The sequence below is a fragment of the Morone saxatilis genome, unplaced genomic scaffold, assembly GCF_004916995.1.
Source record: "Morone saxatilis isolate NCDOM2014 unplaced genomic scaffold, NCSU_SB_2.0 Contig14, whole genome shotgun sequence".
Taxonomy (NCBI): Eukaryota; Metazoa; Chordata; class Actinopteri; family Moronidae; genus Morone; species Morone saxatilis.
Window position 1 is genome coordinate 12,745,470 of NW_023339696.1, and position 16,846 is coordinate 12,762,315.

A 16,846-nucleotide genomic window follows, 5' to 3' on the forward strand; every position below is an offset into this window, starting at 1 on the left:
TTGCTGTACAGTGCAGCTGATGATCCAAAGAGTAAGCCTCATTGTTCTTCAAATGACATGCAAGAAACTTCATGCTGCATTTACTACTATGCCTCAATAACCATTGAATTTTGAGCCAAAACTATGAGGGCAAGAAAGAAAGAAAGAAAGAAAGAAAGAAAGAAAGAAAGAAGATATGCTTTGTTTTAAGTAAAGTAATATGATATAAAACTTATTTATTTGAATGTTTGCCCCTCCGAAGTTCTTCAGTGTCTCCTCACAGGCTACTATCACTTTACAATAAAGAAACTCACCAGAGTGGATGTGTCTGTGTAGGTATGAGTTCAGATTGAGGTTCATATGCATTTGGCAAATAATCATACATAAAAGCATTTTTTTAGGAAACATATAGTAACTTGGCTAGTAACTAGCAGCAAGTGGCCAATTAACAACTTAGCAGCTTGGCTGGGAAACACTTTCCAAATAATTTTATAATGAAAAACATTTGTTCTCAATTCACCTTCATAAAGCAAGCTCAATGAAGGCCTTTTTCTCAAACATGTGTCATAAGTCAGTTGATGCTTTTAATTATTAAACTTCCTCATCTTTCCTTTATGACCTGAACTAGTCTGCATGACTCTTTGAACAGCAGCAAGCCAGCAATATAGCAACATCAGGCTGGCCAAGGGAGAACACATTACAAGGAGAATCCATGTAGTTTGTCATCATTTGAGGCAAAGCTCAGTCATGATCCTGTAATCACTCTGAACCCATATAACAAAGAACAGACCGTGCAAGTAAATCTGATTCAAAGCAATTTGTTCAATTATAGGGAGCTGGAAAGTGGAAACTGATACCCGGTATGAGACTTAAGTTCCACTGCATTCAGGAAAGGGTGCTGGAAAAATCCTTGTACTACAGCCACGACTGCTGCATTTCCCTCATAGCATGTACACATTTGCTGTGCAATTTGTGTTTGAGTCGGTGACACTGGTAGAGGTGTATGGAGTGAGTCTGAGACAGTAGCACGTATAGACAGTGCCAGGTACTGTCAGTAGCTATGACAGGCTCAGGGACATGTAAAATATTGACACATACAGTAACTGCAAACAGCATCCAAGAATATCAATTATGGTTCATTTTGAGAGCCTAGCTGAGGAAAAACACTTTTCCATCTGCTGTCTGTAAGTTTCTTTTATGTTCCTTTGGTTAAGTGAAATGAAACCAAAAATTAAAAAAATAATAATAATAAATACAAGTGCTAATTGTGAAATTACAGAAATGCTGTAATTTTATTTTATTTCATCAAAATAAATTAATATAATTATATAAATATAAGTAATTATATGAATAAATAATAACAAATATATTGTTAAATAGAAAAAAGTAACACAGCTGGGTTAATACAGCTTTGCACTACATATTAACAAGCACAAAATGACTCATTATTTGTCACAAACACATATCTAAGTATTGCATTTTAAATACAATGATGATGCTTTCTCCATTTTTAATTCAAAGAGTTACTCCTCATTATATAATCAAGGAAAACCTGATCTCACTCTTTAGTAATGAAGTCAGATGTGGGTTACGCTCTGATAATTTAATCACCCTTTCATTTTCAAGCTTAGATTTTTTTCAACTCATTTTCAAGTCATGTTTCACATGTATGAGACATTCTCAGCATGAACAGATTTTCATGAGAGGCTTTGACATCATCAATGTGGGCTGAACACAGACATTATGTACTTTCACTTCTCTCTATTTTGTCACGTCTGTCTGACATGGGTGATATCATACAGGCACATTTTTAACCAGTCTCTAAAGGGGAAGTTCTGAGTCTGTTGCTGTGTCTAAACACACAGTAATGTCAGTCATTCTCACTGTGTAGTGACGTGATAATTGTGATGAGTGCTATTCTGCTATAACCTCTGTGGTTTGTGCTTCTCTTTTCTCCAGAGAAGGCGGGGAGTGTCCGTGGCTTCCGGGGGTGCATTCCCTTTGCCATGGGGAGTACAAAACTTGACACGTTCCCAGCTATAGCCTTCTGGGAGAGGGGATTCACAGCTTCTGTCTCAGCATGCTTACTCCCTTGTTTCCATGTCCAACCTGCCACTGTGGTTGTATGTTTTACACACAAGAGCACGGGTTTAAATTTCCCAGTTGCATCTCTAAAAGTTGCAGTAAAAGCTTGTGTGTCTTTGTGAAAAAGGTCAGAAATTTGACAAGACCAGAACTGAAAGACAGTTCCAAAAGCTTTCCTGTAAACTACAAAACAATTAAACATCAGAAAGTCACAAGTTATGATGGAAATTCCAGATCGAATTTTTTTATTAATAAATTACGCAAATTCAAATAAACACATTTAACCTCATGCATGTGTATCCAAAACATGTGCAGAGGCACACATGCACACAATCATGCACACGGACACAAAACAAGAAGTATTTAAACCATTGAAAGTTGCTGCTCAGGGAGACAAATTTATGGTGAGAACACAGCAGAAAGCAAACAAGCAGGGGAGTGTAGGATGCTCCATGAATACTAATTTTGGTGCTATTAGCCAAAAGGCTACCACATGAGACAGCTGGAAAATGCCTGATAGCAGAATGTGTTGGACAGGGGGGAACTAGTTGTTTGAGCAACATCACAAACTGTTGTCAACTTTTGTCCAAAATAACTAGCTTTTACCACCAATATTAGCATAATAGGGACAATACAGCATTGTGAGACTGTTGTGTGAGATGGTGACCCCGCTGGCAAAGAACTGCTGTTGTGAGTGGAAAGTGGGAAGGATGGAAGGAATAGGAAGGGGCAATAACAGCCTAAATCACTGGAGCCAGCAGCCTGACATCTCAGGTACCCACACTAGCTTGTTGTGCCAAACACTGACTTCACTCCTGCTACTGACTGTATGTGTGTGTGTGTGTGTGTGTGTGTGCATCACAAGAGTACCAAAGAGTCATGTGACAAAAACATTTCCTGGTCTCTACATAAATAATCTGGCCCTTATTTTCCTAGATTTTTTGGTAATCCCATGCCCCTGGGGATGTAACGATTTGGGATTAATCCATACTTAATGGATATGTTGCATATGACCACAGCTTCCATGTTGCAAAGCCAGCCTAAAAGAACTGGGTCAACTGCCAAGAGAAGGTGATTAAAGTTTGTCTGTTTGACAGGCACCCAAAGCATGACAAAGAGAGGTAAACTTAACTCAGGCGCCTTATTTCTCATGGAGGTGAAAGATGAAGGCACCCGCCCAAAACCCATAGACCTACAGGGGCGCAGCACCCCACCCTCTGATCGTTTACACGCCCATGACCTCCAACTCTGCAGTGATCCAAAGCTATTACTTTCATCTTGGACCTAGCAATCTTACTTGATTACCACTTTTTGGCTATAAAGTGTGACAAAAATTACTGACAAACATGACTTGTATGTAGTTGCAAGTTCTGCTCTGGAGCTAGGGGTGTAAGGTGAATGAGGCACTCTGGGGTGTTCTCCGTGGGTTGGAGATACAAGGGTTTGCACTTGATGGGGAATGATGTTATTTACGGACGTCACCTCCACTGGTTGTGTTGGATCACTGATGGCTTAGATGATCACTGGGTCTCACAATGTCTCCCACATGCAAAAACATGACTTAATCTGTCCAGTAAAAGCCAGCAGGCCCGCTGCTGCCGCCGGACTGGCTAGGGTTGGCTGGGACTGTGCTGGGCTGCGGTGCGCTGGGTTGACTGCAGATGACTGCAGCTGCCAGATAGCTACGTCAGAAGAGAGCAAAAGACTGAGTGATGAGGATAAACAAAATCAGCCTGGTGTGTTTGGGAGAAGCTAGAATTTAAAGTGATATCATCAGAATTTAATATTTAAGTGTTGATGAACAATATATTGTTGTATGTTGTATATTGTTTGTTGTATCATTTCAGCGAATTATGTGCTCATAGCTAGCAAGGCTATTCAGACATATGGTTTGTAGTGACTTGTAATGGTATTGGCATGGGGTTGTGATTAGATTCTAATGTAGTGTTGGTTTTGAGTATACTCCTTACTGGTCTACATGCAACTCAGATTTAGTATGTTCCTGTTCAGCAATATGTGTGTCATGTACGTGGCTTCAGAGCAGAAATACCATAGATGGCAATTATTCTGCAATGCTTAATGGTTAAACTTCATGGTTCACAGCTTATTGTTGCTTTTGCTCTGCCTGTAATGCAAAACAGGTGAGGGAGGCAGTGCCACTGAGGCACGGCCTGCGTGGTTCGCCAATTTGGATTGGGTAGCTCTTGCCCATATATCCTTCCTTGATTTATCAACCCTCCCCCTGCCTGCAATGTCCCTACCCTCACCCCTTTTGAACCAGACCTGGTCCATTAATGACATCCATTTTGGGAGGCGGTAAGAGAGGTCCTTTTATGTGGCAGCGATAAAATTGCTTTTTGCCTATGCTTAGCAATGGTGCTGCTCTGGGCAGTAGACCATTACGTGAAAATAAACCTAATTATTCACTGTGCCGATGCAACTGTGGCCCCCAGTCTCCAGCTGCAAACTCAGACTAATGCCCTGGCCTCAGCTCCTGGGCCTCCTGAAGCACAGCCTTCCCCATCTCTGTAAAGCTAACCCAAAGAGTAAGATTGATTCACTTAACCAATAACTGGAACAATGGTCTTAACTCTAAAATCATAACCATCATCAGATTCTGTCTACTATAATAATCTGTGAAGTGTCCTCTTTCAGTGCATTAACTCCAACCTGATGTAAGCGGGTTTGAAAAAACGTAACCAGGGAATATATCTGGTAAATCTTAATCTAATAATTCCCATTTGGGCATGAATACATATGTAAATGAGGCTGGAGGGGTTGCGTAAAAAGGGGCAAATGGTGTAAGTCTGACATGCTACAAACATGAACCATATGTGTTTCCCTCTTTGTCTATAAATGCAGTCAGATGGCTTTGTTCTTGCAGTACCCCCTAGGAGTAGGTTCTGTTCAACCCAGATCTCTACGGTTTCCCCCTTGACAGTTCATCCTAGGTCCCTTCAGGCAGCCACAGATCTCTCCAGCCTGCTGGAGCTTTGTTTCCAGGAAGATCCTCCTCCGAGTGTCCCTAGCCAGATAAGGATGGTGTGTGTGTGGGTAGTGGCGGTGTGGCTAGAATAACTCTAAATATCTGTGACCAAGCCCAGAATAACTGCATTATGAAGGGGACCGGAGGAGCCAGAAGGCAGGAGAAACCACAGTCACTGAAGAAAATGGATAGGAAATAGATGTAAATCCACTGCAAGATATGTTGCGTCTAGTCCCAGAAGCTACAGCTAGGCCAGGTGGAGTGCTGCACAAGCCTCACCAATGCGGAAGTGTCCTTCACAGTGGGATATATGGCTCATTGCTTGGCAGCTCATGTGCACCCCTGGGAATGTGACAATGACAAAAAGAGCATTGCATATAAGTCTTAATAATGCCAATAATAATCGCTTTGCACTCTGTCTAGACGAGGAACGGTTAAATTGGGTGTGTGAGGGTGTTTGGGCGCGGGGGGCGGCCACTGCTGGAATGGGTGAGTAAAGTGAGCATTCTATTGAGGTCTTAGTTTGGCTAATCTCCCCCATGTGACAGCACAGCCAGATTTGCTGCCATGGAATGCCACAGGCTGTTGTGCTGTGGACAAAAAGAGACAGAGGCTTAAGCAGCAGGGGGGCAACACTCCGTGGTCCTGGAGAGCAGCGCAGCTACGCCAAGAGAAAAAAAAGTTCTCAGGGTTTCCACACACACCCCTTCCTCTCCTGCCCTCCACTCCCCCCACCATCCCTCCACCTCCAACAGTCATCACCAGCAACCCGCACTCACCACCAACCATGACACACGTGTGCGTGCACACACACACATACACACAAATAGTTACTACCCGCTACTGGAGGGTGATCAGAGGTGTTTTGAGAGTTGTCTAGCACACATTTGACCACTCTTTCTTCCTCTTTCCCTCTCTGTCTCTTTCTCCCCCCCTCTGTCTCTAGTGCCTACAGTGGTCCCTGTCCTGCTTCACAGTCAGCTTAGGACCACATCTGGTCCACAGCCGCACAGGGTACAGAGAGTCTTCCCATGAATGCCAGAACCGTGGCGAGGACAAACAATACAGATCCTGAGGGTGGATCGCTCATCTACCCAACATTCAATGTTTTTCTGCCTTCCTCTTTTGTGGCGCACACCATCTCAAGGGAACAGGATAAAAACCAGCAGCAACTGCCTTCATTTTCACCCTGCAGTAACAGACGGTCATCACAGCTATCAGTCGTTTTACTGTGGACTGTTCCAGTTCAACTCACAGTTATCCCACTGAATCCATCTTCTCTGGGGTTTGGGGATTTTCAGAAATTAACGTAGCAATGATAAACACGATAAGATAAGAACAGTGGTGAGGAACATTTTGTCCTTGTGAGGCAATGTGACCTCACCCTTAAACATATGACAGAAAGAGAACAAATGTGAGAACCTTAATTGGGCACTGGTCATGCAGGGTGCCAATTTAATATTTACATGCACTTGAAATGGAGAAGCTGTCAGACAGCTTTTTCAGCATCAACTGAAACAAAGATCTCGTAAGTTGTTTGGGGCTTAGATAAAATTGTATTCTCTCAGGCAATAAGTGACCTGTGTCACAGATTCAAAGGCTCAACCTCAATCCCCTAACCCAACCAGCCTTTCACAATCCAGCCAAATCCCCCAGAGCCCCAGATCTCCAGTCTGGTATGGACGTGAGAATCCTTGTCTAGTAGGGGTAAGGACATGCGGTTCTGTCAGTGTCAACTCCACCCCTTCTCTCCTCTTGCCCCCTTCTGATGCTTTAATTAAAGAAATAATCAGGATTTGCATCACAATGGTACCCAGGGCTCTTACCATTAGTGGCCCGTTTGCCATCAGAAGTCTAATGAAAATGTAACATCACCTAAGCCCTCCTTCACAGATTCTCAGATTAGCCATAGCGGACTAGAAGAGAAAGCTCGGACCTTGAGTTGGTTTAATTCTTTTGTATGATAAGCATCAGCCCCCTAAATCCGGCCTGGCCAAATCCTCTTGAGAGGGGCTAAGTGGCAGAGCCTGAGTGAAGAGAGAGGAGGAAAGAAGAGAAGAGGACAGGACAGGGGAGCAGAGAGGAGATGAGTGGAGAGGAGAGGAGAAGAGAGGAAAGGAGGGGAGGTAGCCAGCGCATCCATACCAGGCTCAGGCTAGGCCAGACCCCTCCTCCCTTGCCTGCCTCCGCCCTATTGCCCTCCCCCCTCAGCTGTCCCGGGCCACAATAGGCTGAGCATCTTTTGTGGCATTAACGGTTTGTAGGAGCAGGAGAACAATGTATGAGAAGTGAGGAGCGCGGGGTTCCCACACACAGGGCCGACATGTCCTCACACCCCCACCCAGTCACCCCTCAAAGACAGCAACCTGCACACAGCTGATCGCGGCGCCCCTCTGTGCCCCCCTTTCACACAAAACACACTTCCCTCCACATGCATGTACAAACACACACACACACTCTTACAAAGCAAACACTCACATGCACGTAAATATACATTGCCGATTCGACACAGATATTTGCTCATGTTTAATGCATGAATAAGAATTCATGACATGAGATGCAATTGTTGATATAGCTGCATATAAGCATGAGCACATCCACATACACTTGCTCATGTAGTTTAATTGCCTGGTGAGGCCATAGAGGGTTGGGGAAAATCCTTTTGTTGCATGAAGGGTGAGAGTTTGTCTGGGATCTTGATTAATTTGTACTGTCATATGTGGGAGGGGTCTTTCACTAGGGGGTGCAGGGTGGGAATGTCACTTACTCTAGGTTCCTCCCTGTCAAATAGACTGACAGTGAACTGGGGTCTCCATGAGTGGGTTCCAACTTTTAAGAAACTTTTGGCTTAAGCCTCGGTTAATCAGCACTAATTTAAATGTGCACAAATGACTTATCCAGAGCCAAAAAGTACAGATTTGTGTAAAACTGTATATTTAATCATGGGGAACAAACATCACAGTTTGAGTCAAGGCCAAAAACAACTTAAGGTCAATTCTTTCCTATGAAGGTTTGATTAAACCTCCTCCTAGTGTTATTTGTATCTTGTATTCTTATATTCTTGTATATGAAAGTTTTCATGTATGTCCCCTGCACTAAATCACTGGCATTGAAATCTGTCTCCTGGAGGAAATTAGAATTATTCCACACACAAGTGTGTTGATGAATTATGATCAAGTAAGTAAACAATGGAAAATTCAGAAACATGTTTTATGCTTTATGGTTTTCAAGCAATTTTGTCAATTGTTTGTGTGTGCTTGCCAGTGTATTTCTTCCAAGACATGACAGAGGTGATGACAACCTTGTAAAAGCTTTGATTATCATATTTTAGAAAGAGTTTATTCTGGTTCTTGTTCTTGATATTTATTTATTTATTTGTTCACTGACTCGTGTGTTTTGTTTCCTTTTGTGATTTAGCTGAAACTCTCTGGGTCTACAGGAATGGTCCGTCACATGTTCAGGCCAAGCAGCGGCAAAGTGGCCACAGTGCCACACTTTTGCGTGCACTCAGCCGTGTGTAAAATTAGTGTGACTGCAAGCTCAGCAAGTGTGTGTGTGTTTGTGCATGACAGAAAGCAAGCCTGCAAGTGTGTGTGTGTTTGTGCATGACAGAAAGCAAGCCTGCAAGTGCTTGTGTATGTGCATGCATGAGTTGTTGTTATTTGCTCTAAACCAGAGCATTTAGCCTCCTAATGGCTCAACATGCCACTGTCAGCAGCTGCATTGTTAACCCTGAACAGTGTAATTCGCTCGGGACTGTAATATAATTAAACAAGCAACAGAAACATGCAAAATATGAATAGTGCGCAAGAGTTCAGATGCCATCTGTTAAAGTGTCTTTCTCATTTATCCTGTATTATGTGTGCATGCGTTCGGAGTGTGTCCTTGTCACCCTGTCAAAATGTCATTGTAATAATAATAACGTGTCTTTGCCCCTCCCTCTCCCCTCTGCTCCTCCTCTGCTCTCTTACCCTCCATCATCCAATTTAGCTGTGTGTGGCACTCAGTGGATTCCCACACTCCACTGCTCTTGTGCTGTCAGGCCCAATCAGTGGCCGGATCTGTATTGATTTTCAGCCACCTGTGCCAGGCGCCTTGCTGCTGCAAGGACTCCCCGCTCCCTTCCTCCTCTGCTCTCCTTCCCTGCCCCAAGTCCGCCACAGTCTCCCAGGGCAACTGACGCACAGTGTGCAGTGCAGTCCATTTGTCACCAATTGTCAGCGTTTAGCAAGGCAATGAAGTGTGGCAAGATGGGGGAGGGAGGGAGGGAGAAGAGGGGAGAAAGGGGAATAGAAGCTCGGGATGTGGGGGCAGGTGGAGGGGGTGGAAGAGCTCCCTCCAATAGGATGAGAACCACATCCCAACATGAAACCTCTTGGAATGAGGACAAATAACTCTGCAAATGTGTGTGTGCATGCATTTTTTCCTTGGCTCCTCCCAGTAGCTGGAAAACTTGAGTCTCTAAGTCAGGTAGGCACACTCCCTTCCTGTGTGTTATCAAATCTATGGCTGTCTCCTTTCACTTCCCAGGCTAAATGCTGGGCTTCACTTGCTGTACATTCTAAATCACCAAAACCTGATTTTATTTTCACCAGGGAACTATTGAGTTGCACCAGCAATCCACCAGATAGGTTGTGGATAGTATTTGTTAGCACAGAGAGTAGCCTGATGTCCTTGTTTGTTTTCCTTAATAACCAAAGACTTTTTAAGAATGTCAAGGGCTGGATGTCATTAGCGGGGTGCGGCTGGTCCCTAGTGAGACAAGGCCTGAGTTCAGCTTACTCTCTTCCAGCTCTGAGTCAACAGAGAAGGGGCAGTTTTCTGCCATCATAGCACCCATCACTAAGCTGAGACCCTGAACTCAGTCAGCACGGAGAGAAGTGCCCCAGTAGGAGAGGAGATACCAGTGTCCTACAAGGGATCTGTTTTCATTCCAGGGGAAGTGGTTATTTAAGAAGACTATGGGGAGAGCCCCCTTCTCCAAACATCCACAGAGGGGTTTATACTCTGAGGGTGAATTGATGTTTTCAATAGAGGAGAGGCTATCAGGGAGCTCTAACAGGTTGTTCATTTCTTTTGGTGTAAAAGCTCTGCTGATGGAGTCTGAACCTATAAGTTACACCAGAAAATGTGTTTCATTTATGCTCAATTTAAGAAGAAGAAGAAGAAGATATACTTTATTAATCATCTCGAGGAAATTGCAGACTTCTCTGTCACCATGAGACTGTCTCATATCACTATGATGAATCTCCTGCATTACATAAAGCATGTTTATACTGGCTGCAACATTGTACGTTTTCTTTCAGAGCAGGAGGTTGTTAGTACTGTTGCACTGACCAGTACCAGTCTAAAATCCAGCTGCCGTGATTTAGTTTGGCAGTGAAACCTAAGAGACTTTAACTTCCACCTTGTTAAAATTATTTGACACCTTCTTCAGTCCAAGGTTGACAAAGAAGCTCAGATTCTGCAAGGATGCCATCTGAATGTGACACCCTGATATTTTCTTCAATTTTCTGAAGCAAACACAGATGAAATGCTTTTGATATACTTTCCACATAAATGGCCCTTTTCATAGGCTGCCAGGCAAAATGTGTTGACTTGGCCTTGACTTCAGGTGCCTCCAACAATTATGAAAATATGATGCGTGTAATCTTTAACAGTGCTTGGTGTGTGTTTAAGTGTGTGTGTATAAGTGCTTATGAAACTGAGGGTGTTTTTGGCAGGTTGCTGCTCTGTTTGGTGCCACTACTGTGCAGTCTGCGTTAATGGATCTTCAGTAGGGGTAGTCCTGATTGCCCAAGCGCCTTTCGTCTGCTCTCCTCCTGGGCTGCATTGCCAGAGAATGAGTCTTGGGACACGTTTCGGGGATCAGCTCGTGTAAACACAGACTGACCATTCCTGGGTCCATATGGAAGAGATCATTACATAGAGGGCGGCGTGACGCCTGTCATAGTGGGGCCATGGGATCACATATATAACCACCCATTCCTCTAAAATCTCCATGGTCCTCATCTCCTGAATAGCCCCTCCTAGAAAATACATTCAAATCTGTCAACAGGGCTTGCAACCTGGCCAGCACTCCTGGCCTTCCAAATCACTGACTGAACTTCTAGCCTCCCTGGGTTGGCTCGTGGATGCTATGTTGCCTAACTTTTAAGACCACCACTAACAAATGCTCAACCTGTTATCTAACAGGAGATTTAAAGACACAAAGTCATTAAAGATCATCAAAATCTAACACATCCTGCTCTCCTGTGTCCTGAAGCTTAGAGGTTAATGAGCAACAGTGTAATTAATGTGCTGAGGACTTGCTTCTTCCCATCATGGATGACTGGCTTGGGATTAACTCATTACCCCCTGTCCTGACCATGCAATTAGGCCTTGCACCACAATTAAGTCTCCATGTTACGCCTCACTAGGCACTAGACACAGTGATCGCTGCCAGCGCACCATCACTGCCACCTCTTATCTCCATTCTGCGGATGATCACTGAGTTATGGCTAGTTATTGTAATGACAGCTATTGTTTCTGCAAGTCCTATCTGGTGTATGGTATTGATTACGTTGAATGTGTGCTACGACTCCCTAAGCGTGTAGACAGACAGGCACAGATGCAGAGATTGTCTGTGGATGCTGTCAGTAACATTCTGGGTCTTGAAGAGTATTCCAAACGTCTGCTAGGGTGGCCCAGGAACAATGCTGCCCATCTGGAAGCAGCTCCTCCTAGGTCTGGACGATCTGATGGATGGGGAGATCTTTCTAGGATGTCCAGCTGAGCCTGTCAACAGCGACCCAATCAATCACACCCCCCTGTCCTCATTGACGGGCACCCACCCCAAATAAAACCCATAGGTCAAGGGTTCTGTCAAGGCATCTCCAACTCCTTACACTCGTCCCTTGACCACAGGAAAACTAATTTGATCACGTTAAGTGTGTCTTTATGCTAAGAGTGTTCATTGTGCATCTACTTGTTGTAGTCACATTCAGATTATCATTTTATTTTTGCCATGTTTGTACTGTTTGTCCTTCTTAACTCATTTGTTTTCCTCTTGAACTGCTTTTGTGGTCATGAGTTTCTGTATTAGTGTATTTTAGTAGCTCCTGAGAAAAGAGAAGCAACTGATTCAAAGTGATGTTAGTTTGATGTCACAGATGATGTAAGTTTAATGTCACAAATGATCTAAGTCTAATGTCACAAATGATGTCAAAAAAGACCAAGTTATCCGGTAAGATAAAATATTCTTTCCTAGAGCCTGTTTAAGGACCCACTTCCACTACTCTAATAGAAGCCATAAAACGTGGTTTTCTTTTAATAGCAACAGTAGTACCAATATACAGTACCACATACAGTAGCTGCACTGTCTAGAAAGTCTTTGATTTATGATCAATACGTCTCCTCAATCAAGCCATTTTGACAGCTTCACAATCTATTATCTTGTCAGGATCTCAGACAAGACTGTTACTGAAAAGCAGGTCTTTCAACCTATCTCCTGTGCCGTGATTGATGGGGTCTCATACTGATTTTCCATTGCTCTGGAGACTCTACTTGTCAAGAGACATCTCAGGTTTCTGGCAATAGTCAGTTGAAGTTTTTCAGACATATGTAGACATACTTAGAATATGGAAATGTAGAGACTGATTGATTGTCATAATATTTTTTATGTACTTATATTTGATATCATTGATAGTGACAGTGTGAAAATAGTGTCCTCTTATATTTTTTAAGGATGTGTTTTTTCATGCAAAAGCTAGAGAAAGGTGCAACGGTATATATAACTAGATACTGGGATAATGGGAGGCCTTTCTTACGGTCACTCAGTTAGCCCACCTCGGCACTTGTCAGTCATAATGACAAATGGCAGAGCTTGATGAAACAGAGGAATTACATTATCACTTCCCTAATGAGGTAGCTCACAGCAGGAGGGTTAGGAAGAGGGAGCAGGACAGGCAGTATGGAGGGAAAGAGGAGTGGGAAGACCACATCACTGTTGCCAAATACCCATGGCTGCCCAGAAATTGTCTATGTTTATCAATGAACAGATTTAGGATTGCTGTGGAATACTGAAACTCTATTCAGTTTTATAACCAAAGTGTATCTCAAATGATTACTTTTGTTCTTGATTCCAACCCAATGTCACATTAAAATGTCCCTTTGCAATGATCATATAAGCCTACTGAGCTAAGACTTTTGTACTGTTATTTGGAACCCACTTATGGAAAGCCATGTGGTAAAAAGCAACAATGAAGCAATGTACATTTAAACAGTAGCATTTCACAACTTTTAGTCATGAAGCCAGGACATTAGAGATAAAGAGGTTTGTTGAAATATTTCCTTTTCATTTACGTTATATGTGATTTTTTGTGTCATTTGTTGTGAATGTAGTGTGGTAGTATCAGCAGCAGCCAGGCCAGAGGACGTTCCCTGTGGGCCTGTGTCTCTCTGTGTCTTTATGGCTGGCTCTGGACTTGGCGCTGGAGTCCGAGGGGGAGATTATCTGGCCTGTCTGCCTTCAGGAGCTCTCAGGGTTTGTGTCTTTGTGCAGCATTAGAGCTGGCTGGGAGTGCGCCCACCGAGAGAGGGGAAATGTGTTTGACATACGCTCAGCGCACACGGTCGGGGAGGCTGAAACAGCAGGATACGATTAATGACCACAGAATAAGATTGTTACAATATGGCTTCCCTCACCCCCACCTTCTTCACCGTGGGGCTGTCATATTTCACGGACGTGCCTGCCTCTGTGTGTTTGTAGTGTGTTTGTGTGTGTGCCAATGTTGGGAAGGGGCCCTTTTATCCATTCTTTTTGTTGTCTCTCTCTTTCCTCTCTTCTCTCCTCTCTCTCTCTCTTCTCTCTCTCTCTCTCTCTCACTCTCTCTCTGTGTCTGTCTTTTTCTGTTGATGTGGGTCATTGATATGCAACAGTGCATTCCTGGATCTTACAGGAGAGTCTGTTCTCATGGTTATTGTGGAGTACTTTGGCAGATTAGACACGGGGACACAGGTCCTTGGGACTTTTGTTTGGACTAGGTAGGACATAAAACCTGTAATGTAGAGGTTAAAAGACCCCTGATTTATCAGATGAATAACTGAATAAAGCCAACAAAAATTATAATTGTTCGATTTATATAGCTTAAGTTTTTTTCAGTTAAAGAAAATTTGCAACTCCAGAGTTTTGTTTCTCAGTCCTTAACCAATCTTATGAGTTTTGATTGTGTAGCAATGAGGTTTGATATATATCATTGAGTAAATTATAGCAGTAAAAACAGCTGCAACACTGGTTACATATCAATTTGCTCTACAATAATTAAGAGAAGCTTTCAAAAAGATGGTCATGGGGAAACCTGAAAATCTGAAGGCCAAATGTTGCTAGATTGTTGTGGTGGTTAGGAGGCTCCTTTGAGTGATCCTCTGGGTTTTGGGGTCAGTGCCAAAATGGCCACAGGGGCATGGACATGCATGGTAGAGAGGGCAGGAGAAAGGAGAGGAAAACCTTAACAAGGTGTCAAACAGGCCTCTTGGATCTTTGCACATGAGCATAGCTGAACCTGCGCTGTGATGTTTGTTGACACGTCTGGGAGAGAATTTTGAAGTTTTCACAGCTATCATAAATCAGGAAAGGGCATGATTTTTCCCAGGGTTAGGAGCCTCATTTCACTTGCTATTGGCCAATGCCAGTGGGCCATCAAGGCCCACGAACACCAGTAGGCTTTATTACCATGGCAACTAGTGGTAATAGAGTTGGGGGAAATGCTCTTCTGCCGTTTGATTCCAAGGCCTCTCCCTCTCATCTGCTTGGGGTTCAAACTAAATGATGACACTTACCAGGTAAAGAGAAAACTTAGAGTCAACAGAATCAGCAAGTAGAAGTCAAATTTATCTTGCAAGAAAAATAATCATTAAAACATGCAGTCTTGCGTTTGAGAAGTTGGCTTTACTGCACACAAAAACCAAATGTCTGCCTCCTGATTCTTCTCTTCCTGACGTCTCCTTGGAATTTCACAGCAAGTTACAAAAAGTGACTTGAGAAAAAAAGGCTTAGAGAAAGAGAGGGCTGGATGTGCCGTCTGGCAGTTTTGGCTCTGGACTTGGGCACAGCACTCACTCATTTATTGAAATCCCACTGTGTGATCCTGCTCTAAAGTGAGAGATTCAAATTTCTCCTTCATCTACCCACGTCAAAAAGACACTTAACTGGCACCTTTTTCTACGTGTTTCTTTTTTTTTTTTTTCCACTGTCTCTTTCTCCAGATGTATTGGCTACTTTCCTCAACTCTTATAATCTGACAGAGACAAAAAAATCTCCATAGGTCCAATAGAGGTAAGCATGTCTTTCTATCCCTCTTTGCACTAGATAAGCAGCAATGTTGTGTTTTATGCATTTAACATGTGGCAGACCTCATCACCCTCACCATGTGCTCACACACACACCTGTTCCCCCCCAGCTGCTGCTGCAAAGCACTCTGGGATATGATTCTGATTCCATGTTTTTCAAGCGTCTGGCAGAAAGAAAACGGTACTGGAAAAGATTATTAGGACATTGGATTTTTGTTGGAAATACAACTGCCAAATTAGGATACATTTTAAATCTTAACTTTTGTGACTGCACTAAACAACTGGCTGCTACAAAAGACATATGAACATCAAACTGTCTAAGAGCAACGGGCAACTGTAAAAGGAACTTTTCTCTAAAATTAAAGTTGCATGAAAGCTTCCTGCAGAGAGTCTCCCTGCACCTCATTTCAAAGTATTGCCCTCTGCACATGATAAGGCCAAAACTGCTGATGTTTCAGATGTAGGTGAAAAGCACTAAACTGCCTGTGGAGAAAATAATTGGGGCACACAGCAGAACAAACCCAAGCCCTGCCCAACCCCCATCCCAAAACTGCTACCAATTAATGCACTGAAAAGGCTGCACACATGTGAAAGTTGCAGGATGGGAGCATGAGCACATGATGCAGGTTTGTTTTTGACAAACCCATTAAATTGGGTTTCAAAATATTATATTTATTCTTCAGATATTAGCATTTGTTTCAAAATACAGATTTAACTTGCAGCTTATCGTCACCCAGTTATGTGAGCAGTCAGCTGTAATCCACCCAGCAAACCTTGTGCAGCCAATCACAAGACACTTGTGTCTTATTAGCCTCTTTACTCAAATTGAGTCACTTCTTCCTATTACAATGAAGTGATATTTGCTTTAATTTTAAAAGAACTTAATAGTGTCTGCTTCCTCCTGTGCTGTCAGCATCAGGCCTGGGGGCTCTGCTTAGCGCTCTCTGACAGAGCTCTGCATGAAGGAAATGAGGCTGGTGAAGACCCCATTGACCGTAAGGCATTCTGCCCATATTTCACTAAGCTCCTCTCCCAAAGGAAAAGGCAGCAGAGACGAACCATATCAGAACACATGCTGGGGCTGGGGGTCAGCAGAGGAAAGAGAGTGAGAAGTAGGGAAAGAAGAAATCTGCAGGCACATGCACACATTTACATGCAAATGAACACAAAGATGCATGCACAATTTAAAAACATAGGAAATAGAGACATTTTACTTTTATTTTCAAGCAAAACAAAAACTGTTTTTCATTTCCTCCCTTAGTGTGTGTGAAAAAGCCTGCGGGGTTGTGTGTGTGTTACTTCGTGTCTCTATGACAAACTGTGTGTGTAATTAATTGGTTTACTGCCAGGTTAGGCACCGTCTGTCTCTCAGGAATCTGCATTTGGCCCTGAACTTTACTTTTACATGTTAGTTGAGGTATTAACTTATTTGGACAAGGGATTAAGTCTTACTGGTTGTCCCATAGC